Here is a 13,015-nt window from a genome sequence, read left to right as displayed (position 1 = left end):
GTGAAGATTTCTGAAAACTAGAGGAGACAGTCTTGTTCGTAGAGAGTAGAGGAGTCAGCAGATAAGGAGTAACAAACTAGAGATATTGTAAGAGCATCAGGAAGAAGAGTCATGATGGCCATTAGGCATATTTATGAAAGCAGGAAGACTCTTTAAGGAGGTTTCTAACAGCAAGAGCTGAAACAAAAAGGAGATAATGGCTAATTTTCAGTGGTCTGGAAAATTAAGTTAACTAAACCTCATCTCTCCAACCTCGACACCCTAAACCATTCCAGTTGATTGAGGGACCTCAGAATTTCACTATTTGTAGCCAGAAGGTAAGTAATCAAATAACTATACAACTAGTATTTAATATCATTGTTGAATGAATTATAAATGTATAAATTCATTAATTCATTAAAAGATTTATGGATAAGAAATTGTGAAAGGCATGGAGATAAGTCTAAATGAAAAAAAAAAAAAAGATAACTCCAAAAGGCCTTTAGGTCTAGAACTGGCAGGTAGAAAAGATCAGTCAAGAAATTCTCATGAGAGCTCGTGATAAAACATATTTCTGTCCTCTCGGTAGAAATGGTAGAGTACAGAATTCTACATACATGTTAAAAATGATTGATGCTTTATTTCTTAAAGCAATTTGATGTAGGTCATACTTGTGCAGTCATGCAAAATATCTTTCCATATTAGTTATGTTGTGACAAAAAAATTCTAGGAAAAAAATAAAGTTAAAAAAAGGATGCTTTGATTTTCATTCACATACTACCAGTTCCTTCTCTGAAGGTGAAAGTTCATGAGTCCTTTGGAATTGTCTAGGATAGCATTTCTGAGAAGAGCTGTCATTCACAGTTGATCATTATACAATATTATTGTTACTGTATACTATGTTCTCCTGGTTCTGTTCATTTTAATTTGCATCAGTTCATGTAAGTTTTTCTAGGTTTCTCTGAAAGCATACTACTTAGCAGTTTTTATAGCACAAAATCATATTCCATCAGTCATGTACCACAACTTGTTATGGTTGATGTGTTAGCTATTTTTGTTTAACTATTTTTCTTTGTTATAAGGAAGGTTCTGTGGAAGGAAGTGCTATTGAACAATGAATAATGTGTTAAATGCAACATTTAAAAAAATAAAACAAGCTTCAGAGGATCCAAAAGCACCCAGTAAGGGTATGACAGAAGCTATCTCTGAGTTTGATGTCTGCCCTTCTCCTCTTCCTGGAATTGCTGAACTGCTTCTCATAATCAGGTATAAATGGCAGGGGAGGTAGAGACATTAAGATGAGTCTGATGTTTGATACCCACGGTCACCTCACCATCACAGCCCCCAAAAAGCAGAGCATCTTGAAGCCCCAGGTGCAGTCTCACTCCCCAAATGTATACATAAAACATGGAAAGCTATGGACACAAAGGATGGGAACAATGGACTTGACCATCCTTCTCTCTGTTCCTAACACATGGCACTCCAACACTTGTCCCCATGCTTTTCCACTAGCTGTGCTTCATATCTCGAACCTCCTGCTTCCTTATGGAGTATCTTACTCCTTTCACTGGGAGAAGGAGTTATGCTCTCTAGGAGTTCTTTATGGCAGTGAAGTAACAAGTCCAGGATATATTCTTATACTTAAATTCTAGTGTAGTGCTTCAGACACAGCAAGCACTTAATACATGTTCATTGCTGGGTTTATCTGGTCCAATTTCCTCATTTTAGAAATGAGAAAACTGAAGGTCAGACAAGGTTAGAGATGAAAAGTAGTCCCATTGATAGGTGACAAAAGATGTCAGAGACTAGTGTCCCCTTTACAGAGCTCATATTCAAACCAGGACTTGTGACTACAAACTTAGAGCTCTCTTCCCCACATAATAGCCTTTAAAAAGAGAATATTGTAAGCTTAATGTTATCTAGAATGTTAGAACTATGAAATGTCATGTCACCAGATTGCTCTCCAGGCTAAGGGAGCCAGGTATTCCCTTCGTGACTTCCCAGATCCTCTTGCATGGCCACAGATCAATAGATCCCAAAGGTTGGCCCTTAACCTGTTCCCAATGAGCTTCCTTGCATGTACATGTCACAAAGGAGCCCTTGGGAAGGAGAGAGCCCGGATCGATCACTTCATCCTGACTTACAAACACCTCAGAGCACATGCTGGCCCCATGGTATGCCATCAGTGAATGCAAAAGGTGGAATTAATCAATTGTTCTTTTCCATCCCAGTTTCCCCCTTCCATAGCTTCCCTTTGGTGAGGTTTCCCAGAGGCTCACTCCCTCCTCTTCTCTCCTAAGACTCCCTTAAGCCTGGTTAAAAATCCAAGGATGCTTATAGAAGGTATCATCATTAACAATTCTTTAATACATACAAGCAAATCTGGCAACTTTAAATCATGTTAGTGCTTTGAAAACTGCTACAGACTGTCTTTTCTACTTTCTACTTAGCAAATCTTCATAGGGTTTTTAATACTCTTTCTATGATCAAAGAAATTGCTCTCCTTTTGCTTGTTCCTCTGATAAGTGACAAAAGGTGTCAGAGAGACTAATGAGAGCTGCGTTCTGCTCCCTTCACACAGCCCTATAGAAAAGAAAATCATAGGGTAGCCTGAGACCTGCTAGCCTTTTAGGAAACAAGGAAGGGAGTATTAGACACAAAAGCCCAGGAAGGGGGATCTGGGAGGAGGGGGAGTGTGGGCGGGAGGAAAAACAGCCTTTACAAAGGCAACAAAACAGGGACTTAGTCATCCAACTCCCACAGAGAAACAGAAGCAACTAACTGAATTAGGGACGTCATCAGGAATCATCCCCTGATCTCCCCTCATTAGCCCTAGACCAGAGATGAAGGGTGATAACCCCCAACCCAGAGTTCTTTCAATGCTTCAAGGACCTGACCCCAGAGAGGAAGCTTCTGTGGAACCTCGCAAACGGTTCCTATTTTCTTTTCTCCTTTTTGAAAGACCAGTCTTTTGGGCCTGGGAGATATATTCATAGATTAAGGATGCAGCCATACTTTCTGCTGTGTTTCAAAAATGAGTGATTAGATCCATCTGGATACACCCTCCATCTATGCAGATTGCGACCCCTTAGCGTGGGTTTACCTCCGTTGCTGAGATACCTACTTCTTTCCCCAAATCTAAATCTTATGGCCAGCTCCCTGGGGAGGGATGGCTGCCCTCAATTAGCTTGGTTCTTGGTCTCCAGACACAGGCAGTTGCTAGGTCCCTTCTCAGGGCTTTTTTCGACTGGGTAGGACCCTGCGCTCCAATGGTATCCCTTTGAGAATCCAAGGACTTTTAGGAATAGATATATTCGAAACAATCACCTATGTGACCTTGGGCAAATATTTATCTCTACTTTATTTTTTATCTTTTATCTCTACTTTAATTCTCTGATCTTCAAATCTGGTCTCAAACACTTAACACTTCCTAGCTGTGTGACTCTGGGCAAGTCACTTAATCCCACTTGTTACAGCAAAAAAAAAAAAAAAAAAGTATAAATTCTACCATCTGATCATTGTAATTATTATTACAACAATTTCCAAGTTTTATTGATTCTATTTCATAGCAAAGGTGGACACAAGTTGCTGGCCAGAATTTACTCAAAAAACTCCTAAATATGATGATGTAATTAAAATGTGGTAAAAACAATTAAAATGGGAATCCCTGCCTCCTTATGATATTTATCCTCCTTTAAGACCTAATTCAAAGCAACTAAGTGGTGAAGGGGATAAAATGAAGGTCAAATGGGATAATGTTTGTCAAGTACTAGTCCAAGAACCTTCTACCATTCTTCATTTTATAGGAGGAAGGAAATAAGCTTGTATTGTGTCTATGATGTACCAGACACAGTACTAATTACTTGACAAATATTATCTCATTTGACCTTCATAAAAACCCTGGAAGATAGATTACTGTTTTTGTTGTCATTTTATAGTTGAGGAAACTGAGGCAAACAGACTTGCCCAGAATCACCCCTCTTTCCTCAGCTATCAAGTAAGAAAGTTGGACAAGTGATCCACAAGATTCTTTTCAGTTCTATACCTATGGTCCAATGACCCTAAGTCACTAAGTGCCATTCGTAGGATAGTCAGATGGTACAGCATGGAATCTGGGCTCAGTACAAATCTGGCTTTATTCCTGTTACTAATGGGATGATTCAAATCAATGAGGTCAAATTTCAATTTAGATTTGCTGATTTCAGGTGCAGTGATTTACACTGCCCCATATGGGAGGTAAAGCAATGTCTGGATAAATGCAAGGATCGTTCTGTTTTCAATGGAAATGAGGGAAATACTTTATCCTATGAAACTATAAATTACAGTTTATGCCCTTTGACAATTCATTAATTGGGGAATGGATCTTATTTTTAAAAATTTGAGTCAATTCTCTGTATATTTGAGAAAAGAGAAACTTGCTATAAAAACTTTTGACATTATTTCTTTGTCTATAGTACTTTTTATTGAAAAGTGGTTTTCCTGATTATCTCTTTTAATTAGGTCTATTTTTTAGTTTTGCTTTGTCTTAGATCATGATTGCTATCTTTGATTTCTTTTTTAATTCAGTTGAAGCATCATAGATTCTGCTTTAGCTCTTGTTTTCTCCCTTGTGGACTATCAGCATTTTGAGGACAAAATCTAAATCTGATGTCAGCCTCAGTAACTAATTCCATGCTTGGCATACAGCAGGTATTTAATAATGTATCCTAAGAGAAAATAGAATATAACTATGACTTTATGGGACACATTTCAAACTTTCTGGGGCTGAAATGAGAGAGGACAATGCTGAGGTCAGAGACCTGGGCTGGATGAGTCATAGTGATGTCCCAAGAGAATAGCTTAAGTATTCTTCTATTTACTAAGAGCTACAATGTGGAAACAGCTACAACCAAAGCCTCAAAGAAAACTGCTCATTGATCTGAACCCCAAAAAGAATTCCTAGAAAAGTTAGAGAAAGGTATGAGTGATAAAGGAATAATTAGGGAAGGAAATAAGAGTGATGAAAATTTGTGAATAGAGAATTAACAGCTTGGCAAAAGAGGCACAAAAAATACTGAAGAAAATAATAGTTTAAGAACAAAATTGACCTAATAATAAAAGAAGCATGAGAATTCAGTGAAGAAAACTAATTAAAAAAATGAATAGACCAAATAGGAAAAGTGCTACAAAAGCTCACTTGAAGAATATAATTCCTTAAAAATTAAAATTGGGCAAATATAAGCCAATGGTTCCCCAAGATTTCAATAAACAAGAAAACAATTGAAATATATATTTTTAAAAATAGAAGAGAATGTGAAATATCTTATCAGAAAAAAACTGGCTTGGAAAATAGATTAAGGAGAGTTTAATTCAAGAATTATTTGATACCTGAAAACACTAATCAAAAAAAGCCTAAATATCATTTCTCAAGAAGTAACAAAGGAAAACTGTCCTGATATCTCACATCTAAAGAATAAAATAGAAATTTTAAAAATGTGCTGATAACCTCTTTAAAGAGATCCCAAAACTTAAAACTCCCAGGAATATTATAACCCAGTTCCAGAACTCTCAAGTTACAGAAAAAATACTGTAAACAGTCAGAAAGAAACAATTCAAGTAGAGTCACAGATAGGATCACACTAGATTTAGCAGCTTCCACAATGAAGTAATAAAAAATTTGGAATATGATACTCCAGAAGGCAAAGGATTTAGGATTACAACCAAGTACACCTACTCAACAAAACTGAGTATCATCTTTCAGGGGGAAAATGGATATTTAATGAAATTAAGGACTTTCAAGCATTCCTGATGAAAAGACAGGAAAGAATAGAAAATTTGACAGTCAAACACAAGATTTAAGTGTAAAAAGTTAGCAATACATTCCTATATAGAAAGATAATACATGTAATTCCTAGGAACTTTATTATTATTAGGATAGTTAGAAGGAGTCTACATAGACAGAAGGCATGAGTGTGAGTCACTTACATTGAAATGATCTCCACAAAAAGTAAAATAAAGGAATGAGAAAAAGGAATGCATTGGGAGAAAGGATAAGGAAGAGATAGAATAAAGGAGAGGGGGAAATTATATCACATAAATGAGACATACAGTGAAGAGTTTTTACAATGAAGGGGGAAACAAGGAGAGTGGCTTGCAATGCTTAAACCTCACTCTCATCAGAATTGGTTTAAAAAGGGAAGAATTTATATATGTAAGTGTGTGCATATGCAAACATATGTTGTATATACATACATACAGTTGGATATAAAAATCTATCTTACCCAAAAGGTAAATAGGAAAAAAGGAGATAAGAGAAAGGGAAATGGATGATGAAAGGAAGGACAGATTGAGGGAGGCACTAGACAGAAGCAAAACAGACTTTTGAAGAGAGACAGGATAAAAAGAGAGAGAGAAGGATAAACAGAAGAAAATGGAATAGAGAGTAACATGCAGTGATCGTAATTATGTAATTGAAAAGGATGAGCTAAATCATAAAATGGAATTGGATAGCAGAATGATTAGAAATCAAAATCCAATAATAAGAATAATAAGAAAGACATTTGAAACAGAAAGACACAAATACATGCACATAGAGTTAAAGTAAGGAAATGGAGTAGAGTCTATTATGCTTCAGCTGAAATAAAAATGGCAGGGTTAGCAATCATGATCTTGGACAAAGCAAAAACAAAAATAGATCTAATTAAAAGGAACATATACATAAATATGTATGTGTGTGTGTATATATACATATATATATATGTTATAAACAATTGACTTGCAAAGCATCTTGTTAAGACTATTTTGCTTCTTAGCTGACTTCAGTTCATCAATCTCACCTCTCCCTTCACTCTTGCCTTAGAAGTGCTGCTGCTAACTTCTGCCCTTCTTCAAGTTTCATGCAAAAACCCTGGTCTTGGAAGTAAGACATTTGCCATTGAATAGTTGTGTGACTTTGGAAAAATCATCAGCCACTCATTTTTTTTTCCTTATCTGTGCAATGAAGGGGTCTCTTCTTGCTCTAGCATCCTTACATTAGGTTCTGCATCTGGCAGAGTCCCCGGCTGCCCATCCTGGTTCCAGGAGGGTGTGACCTCCGGCTCCGCCTGTCCACACTTGCAAGAGCACCTGCTGCCCCGTAAGCCTCTGTTGCATAACTCCACCTGCTAGAGGAGCAGCCCATCTCCCACATTCAGTGCGACGCGGGTGTGGTGACTCAGGGCACTGACAGGGGAAGCTTTTGTTTCTGCAGGTGGTGAGGCTTTCTAAGTACACACTGTAACTTCAGGGGCCTGAATAGGCTGTGAATTCTTACAGCTTGTCTCCCAAGATATAAAGTGCAATCTGTAGTGGGACCTGCAACTATAGATGAAACCATACTTGCTAACAAATAATTAGCCCTGACAACATAAATTTTTAAAAAGTGCTATGATTCACAAACATTTCATTTCTTCTTCAGTGCACGTTAGCCCAGATGATATTGAGACAAATACTGACATACACACTGACTTGCTATGTGTACCAAGATGCCTATTTATATGCATTCCCCCAAACCTTTCAGTATAATCAGCCCCAAAGGGAGGGGCAGAGAGAAGCGGAGAATTCCTATTTAAATCAAAGGAATCTTTTTCAGAAAGCAGCTGATTTAGTGTAATGAAAAAAATGCTAGCTCTCCATCTTTCATTCAGTGGCCAAAGTGATTTTATCCAATGGGCAACTCGGACCACATTATCCTCCCAACTCAATAAAATCCAGTGGCTCCCTTTTACTTGCAAGATCAAATATTAAATCCCTTGTTTAACATTTAAAATTTATCCTTTCCAACACAACCTGGCTCTTTTCCTGTCTTTCCAGTCTTTTTACACTTTGTTCTTCTCTACATGTTACAATGTTGTTTTTTTTATTGTTATTGTTCAGTTGTGTCCAATTCTTCGTGACTCCATTTGGGATTTTCTTGACAAATATATTGGAGGGGTTTACCATTTCCTTTTCCAGCTGATTTGCAGATGAGGAAACTGAGGCAAACAGGGATAAATGACCTGCCCAGGGTCACACAGTTAGGATGTGTCTAAAGTTAGATTTGAATTCAAGAAGATGAGTCTCCCTAATTACAGCCCTGGCTCTTCATCTACTATACCACAAAACTACCGTCAATCCTGCTCTATGAGCCTATTTGCTGTTCCTTACACAGGATAATCAGTCTACTCCCTCCATACTTTTGCCCTGGCTGTTCCCTCTCCCTCACATGCTCTCTTTTCTCCTCTCTTATTCTCAGCTTCCCTGGCTTATTTTAAGAATCAGCTTAAATCCCACCTTTCATAAGAGACCTTTCCTGGTTCTGCCCTTCTCTTCTCCCTGAGAACTCTAACTCACTCTCTCTCTCTCTCTCTCTCTCTCTCTCTCTCTCTCTCTGTTCTCTCTCTCTCTCTCTCTCTCTCTCTCTCTCTCTCTCTCTCTGTCTCTCTGTTTCTCTCTCTCTCTCTGTCTCTCTGTTTCTCTCTCTCTCTCTCTCTCTCTCTCTCTCTCTCTGTTTCTCTCTCTCTCTCTCTGTCTCTCTGTTTCTCTCTCTCTCTCTCTGTTTCTCTCTCTCTCTCTCTCTCTCACACACACACACACACACACACACACACACACACAGCACAAAGTTATTCACATGTTGCTTTTCCCACTAGAATGTGAGGTCTCTGAGATCAGGAACCATACTTTTTTCTAAAAATAATAAGAACTAACATTTATATAGCACCAAGTATGTGTCAGGCAATGTGTTAAGGACTTTGCAGTCATTTGATTCTCACAACAACCCCGGGAGTAATAATAACCCTATTATTATTTTACAGAAGAGGAAATTATTGCAAATTCAGGTTAAGTGCCACAGTTAGTAAATATCTCAGACAGGATTTGAATTCAGATCTTTCTGACTCCAGTTCTGGCATATTATTCACTGTGACATTTTGCTTTCCTTGTATTTTCAGCACTTAACATAGTATCTGGCATAAAGTAAATCCTTAATGAATATTTGTAGATTGATTGAATTGTAAGAACAACCTGGGTTCAAATAATAACTGTCTTCTCTTCACCTTTCTGGGACTCAGTTTTCTCACTTGCAAAATAAGAAGATTGGACTAGATTATCTCTAAAGATCTATTCTAGCTCTAAATCATAAATTCTAATGGAGAGTAAACTTCTCAGGCCAAGTGACTAAAGGACTGTTTCCTAATACAGCCTTTTCTTCTCCCTTTACCTCTTTTCTCCTCTAGTCAAAGGAGCCTTAAGAAAGCAAATTTGCAGCTACAAGAAAAAATGAAACTACCAAGCCGGCCAGGATGAAACAACAAAGGTATAGTCGATGAAGGACATCACTTCTCTACTTCCATTTTCATGCTCCCAATTTTATTTTTTTCCCCTGTTTATTTCCTGGTATTTCCCTGTTTTATTTTATATTTTTATCACCATTTCTCTGAAGCTCCATTTTTGCTGGAGTTATCTTTTCTTTTTCTTTCTCTCCATGTGTTTCTGGACTTGTTTCTTATGTCTTACATTAGTTCAAATTATTCTCAGATGGCCATGTGCTTTCTCTAAAGATCTAGGTGGGCAGAAACCAAGAATGGGAAATATATCTTTCTTCTTACTTTTTCAGAAGCTGAGTTTTCCTCCCAATCTCTTCATCGTCATCACTGTCAAAATCTTTCTTCTTCCCTTCTCTTCTCTTCCTTCCTGTTCCTTCTCCTTCTCCTCATCCTCCTCTTCTTCCTCCTTTTCTTCTTCCTCTTCTTCCTCCTCCTCCTTTCTTTCTTTCTTCCTTCCTTTCTTTCTTTCTTTCTTTCTTTCTTTTTTTCTTTCATCTTCTTTTTCTTCATCTTCTTCCTTGTCTTCTTCTCCTCTTCTCCTTCTCTTTCTTCTTCTTCCTTTTTTCTGTAAGGCAATCAGAGTTAAGTGACTTGCCCAGGATCACACAGCTAGCAAGTATCAAATGTCTGTTCTCTTTTCTCTTTGCTATTTCACATTCATGCATTTCTTTTTCTTCTTATTGTCTCTTGTTCTCCTGGTTTTTTTGACTAGCCTTCATATGCATCCTTGATTTTCTTTGTATATTCTCATAGCCATCAATAAAGTCTAGACAGATTTAACTCATCATTCTTTTTCTTTAAGTAAAAAACAATAGTTTATTTAAAAGCTTATTTTAGATTATCAAAAATCTATAATTTCACCAAAAGATTGAAAAACCTCTTTATTAGGACAAAAATTTAAGAATATCTCAAAAAACCAATTTGTTTCAATTGACATGATACATTTTTCAATCAATAAGGTAAAGAAAATAAAGATTGAATGGAAATGTTTATTCAAAGTGAGATTATAATAAAATTTTGTATCATATGATATGCCTTGTGACAGTTTAACCTTGTAGATTATATTTAAGAAATGCTAAAGTTGAAAAAAAATAAGTCACCGGCCTACCGGTGATGACCAGCTGCTGCAAACATAGCTGGGCTGGACTTCACACAATAGACATCCAAATTCTAATATCTGGTTTATTCTTGAAGGTCATCTTTGTTCACCCTGGGTCCAGTTGACAATGTGCATAGATTCAGACTACATTCTGCCTTTGGCTCATATCTCGGATAGATGAGCCCTGTATTTCTGAGAAAGCATTCCAGAACTGGCATCTTTGTTCAGTCTGTTTAGTCTTTATTTTTTTCTCATCAATCCTTCCAGAGAACAGCAGTAGAATTTTCTTGGAAATTCCCAAAGGTTTCTCAACTTTGGGCTGACCAACATTCTGGAAAATAAGGAAAAATAACATAGACTAGCTCACCAAGCCCCCCAAAAGGTAGGGCTGCTCTAATTTCCATTTCTACTCTATACTCCTTGAAGGCAGGTGCCATTCTGACTCCTGCATTGAGCCTAGCGTGACTGGCGCACAATAATGTTCATTAGGTAGCTGTGAATCAGTTGACTGATTCAAGTCAGAACCACCATCCCCACCTTCCCTGCTTCTATCAGTGAAAAGGACACTTGGATTCTCTAACCTTCAGTAAAGAGCCAGAGTAGCTGGAGGGTCTGGGAGAAGGCCGCTCTCCCTCCCTCCCTGGGTGTGAGCTTTGGGGGAGGCGGAGGAGCTTGTGAATCCCCTGACTCATGACAAGATAGTGTTTAGCTCCAGTGCCTTCCCTGGGTATTACAGATGCCCGGGAGCCACGCTGCTAAGAGGAGGAAGGTCCTTATTTGCATTTCGGCTTCACTTCATTGTCTCCCTGACTCAGGAGCCACAGAAGGTACCTGTTTGTGCTCCGCTGCTAGGGGCGTGAAAAGGACATAGAAATAAAAATAAGTCGCCCGCCAGGTTGGAGGGAAGATTCCAGTGAATGGGCCGGAATAACGGAAAGCAGCTCCAGGACCCGTCTAAAAGCTGGGGGCTCTGAGGAGGCTTCATTTACATACTTCCAGAGCCTACCTGACAGGCTTCAATGCATCAAAGAGCAGCAGAAGCAAGAAGGGGCACCCAGGGAATAGTCTCAGCAACAGTCTTGGTCCCTGGACACAGAAAAGCACCAGGCTGAGGGATTCACTTGTTTAGCATATTAAGCTCATCAGACCCTCCGATAGACAGCTAAGTGCGTTGGATACCAACCGACAAACTGACCTTTACTTGCCCCCCTGAATTCAGCTCCCCAAACTTGCTCGGGGAAGTAGCTGTTCACAAATCTATCAAACTTGAAAATCCTTCCGCACCCAGATGCGCTCCTTCATTCATTCAGCGTGGTGAGAGCCGAGGAGGGAAGGCAGGAATCTGCCCGGGAATTGGAGAAAGCCAAGGAGGGGCCCCATGCATCGGCCACTGATGGCTTGCAGCCACAATATAGTCTATTGGCTTTAAGCTTATTCTCCTGTTTTTCTCAGAGTTCAACATGTGACTCGTATTTCTCTCCATCCCAACCCTGCCTTCATGCTTGGGGACTTCAATACATACCTTGATGTCCCTGTGAACATCCTTGCATCTCAGTTCCCCGACCTCCCCAAGCCAGGTGACCTAAACAACTCCACTCCCCCAAGCCAACCTCTGAGATGGTCGTACCTTAGATCTCGCCGTCCCCCACCACCAAGCCACGGCCATGATCTTGAACTTTGAAATCCCATTCTCTGATCACAATCTCCTTTCTTTTCACTTTTTGTTCTGCCTCAGGCCTCCTAAACATATTTTTTGTCCTCATCAGGACCTCCATTATTCCTTCTCCTGACTACATTCTCAGTCCATTACCTCTGCTCTGACCTTACCTTTCTCTCTCCACAGACTTATTCTATAGTTAAACAGCTCAATTATGCATTCTCCTGTACAGTGGAGCCCTTACCTGACTACTGTTCTTGCTCTGCTAATCCTGAACCCTGGGTCATTCAACTATCTTGTCTTTACTTCTTATACTGCTATTATGCTTAATATTTCTGTGGAACAGCATGTAATCACGTTGGTTAGGTCCACTATAAATTCGTGTTAACTAAGTCCTTTACTATTTCATTGCTTCAGGAGAAAAAAATCATTCTACCTTGATTGGCTTAATATTGCAACCTACAAATCAATTGCTCCAAATCTTCTCTTTAAGCCATATTCCTCTTCTACAACTTCTTCCTTTCTCCATACTTCAAATCTCTCTGTTGCCCCTTATTTTTCTCTTCCTTTTTTAAAGACTCAAAAAACTGGTTAAATTTTCTCATTTCCAAGGCCAATAGCTCTATTTATGTCTTTAATCCCAATCCTTCCCATCCCCTCTAAGAACCTGAAGCATTAATCATTCATTCCCATCTCATCTCCTTATTTGACTGGCTCTTTCCCTGCTGTCTATAAACATGCCAAATTTCTCCCATTCCCATTAAAAAAAAAAAAAAAACCCTTCAGCTGATTCAGTCTTCCTCTTAACTATCATCCTCTTGTCCCCTTTCCATGTCTAACCTCCTAAGGCAAAAAAGTTATCTTTACTTGGTGTCTCTCCTCCCTCCCCTCCTCTTCACCTCTCAACCTCTGACCTGCTATTCCACCAAAACTGCTCTCTTCAAGGTTACCAGCAAT

The sequence above is a fragment of the Antechinus flavipes genome, chromosome 2 (assembly GCF_016432865.1).
Source record: "Antechinus flavipes isolate AdamAnt ecotype Samford, QLD, Australia chromosome 2, AdamAnt_v2, whole genome shotgun sequence".
Lineage (NCBI taxonomy): Eukaryota > Metazoa > Chordata > Mammalia > Dasyuromorphia > Dasyuridae > Antechinus > Antechinus flavipes.
The sequence above is the reverse complement of the archived record's forward strand: the minus strand, read 5'-3'. Positions refer to the sequence as shown.